Raw genomic sequence first — 1,420 nt, 5'->3', positions numbered from 1 at the left:
CCCAAGCTGGAGTCTAGTGGCACAATAGCGGCTCACTACAGCCTTGACCTCCCTGGTTCCAATGATCCTCCTGCCTCAGCCTCTTGAGTAGCTGGGACCACAGGCACATGCCACCATGCCTGGCTAATTTTTAAAAATTATTATTTGTAGGCCAGGTGCAGTGGCTCACGCCTGTAATCCCAGCACTTTGGGAGGCTGAGGCAGGAGGATCATTTCAGCTCAGGTGTTCAAAACCAGCCTGGGCAACATAGCAAAACCCCATCTCTATTAAAATTCCGAAAAATCAGCCAGGCATGGTGCTGTGTGCCCATAGTGCCAGCTACTTAGTGGTACTTGGGGGGCTGAGGCAGAAGGATTGCTTGAGCCAAGGAATTCGAGGCTGCAGTGAGCCCTGATCATGCCACTGCACTCCAGCCTGGGCGACAGAGCAAGACTCTGTCTCGAAAAAAAAAAAAATTAATTATTATTTGTGGAGACAGGGTCTCACTGTTGCCGAAGGTGGTCTTGAACTCCTGGGCCCAAGCAATCTGCTTGCCTTGGCCTCCCAAAGTGCTTGGAATACAGGCCTGAGCCATTGCACCCGGCCTCTCAAGCCATTTTATTTTCTTTTTTTAAAATATGGAATGCTTCACGAATTTGCCTATCATCTTGTACAGGTCTATACTAATCTTCTCTGTATCACTCCAATTTTAGTACATGTGCTGCTGAAGCAGGCACTCAAACCATTTTCAAACCAGCTGGGAAGCCTTCCCTGATCTTCTCAGAGACTCATTATGTAACAAGTCCTTTCACATCTTTTGGGGTGTGTGTATGTGTGTGTGTGTGGCATTATCAATATTGGAATCTGAACCAAATTCTGGGTGAGGGTCCATCCTTCTTATAAAGAGTGACTATAACATCATTAAATGGCTAAAATTTAAAAGCCTGACGATATTAAATGTTGGTGAAGGTGAGGAGGAAGTTGAACTATTAATACACATATAATGAGAAAGTGAAATTTAAAACCACTTTGGAGAACAATTTGACAATTTTTTGAAAAGCCAAATATATATATACTATGTGATGCATTGCTTCCACTCCTAGGCATTTGCCCAAGAAAAAGGAAGCATATGTTCATATAAAGACTTGTATATGATCGGTCACAGCAGCTTTACTTATAACAGCCCCAAACTGGAAACAACCCAAATGATTAATAAAATGGAACACTATTCGGCAATAAAAGATTGAACTACGCCATTATCGTGCCACTACACTCCAGCCTAAGAGACAGAGCGAGACCTTGTCTCAAAAAAAAAAATTAAACTATCAATAAATGCAAAAACATGGATGAAACTCAATTAAGCGATTAAAAGAAGTCAGACTGAATACATACTGCATTTTCCCCTTGTATTTTTTAGAATATACAAATATCTATGGTTAT

The 1,420-nt window shown here is 41.9% G+C and overlaps 1 non-coding gene across 1 annotated transcript; it reads right to left on the bottom strand.

Moving 5' to 3' along the window:
* Positions 1-612: 612 nt before the first annotated feature.
* Positions 613-717, bottom strand: LOC115831326. Its single transcript, XR_004026846.1, has one exon. It is a non-coding gene; the product is annotated as a U6 spliceosomal RNA (small nuclear RNA).
* Positions 718-1,420: the final 703 nt, after the last annotated feature.

Source organism: Nomascus leucogenys, chromosome 18 (genome assembly GCF_006542625.1).
Source record: "Nomascus leucogenys isolate Asia chromosome 18, Asia_NLE_v1, whole genome shotgun sequence".
In the NCBI taxonomy this organism is placed as follows: domain Eukaryota; kingdom Metazoa; phylum Chordata; class Mammalia; order Primates; family Hylobatidae; genus Nomascus; species Nomascus leucogenys.
Note: the sequence above shows the minus strand (reverse complement) of the source record. Positions and strands in the feature narration are given on the sequence as shown.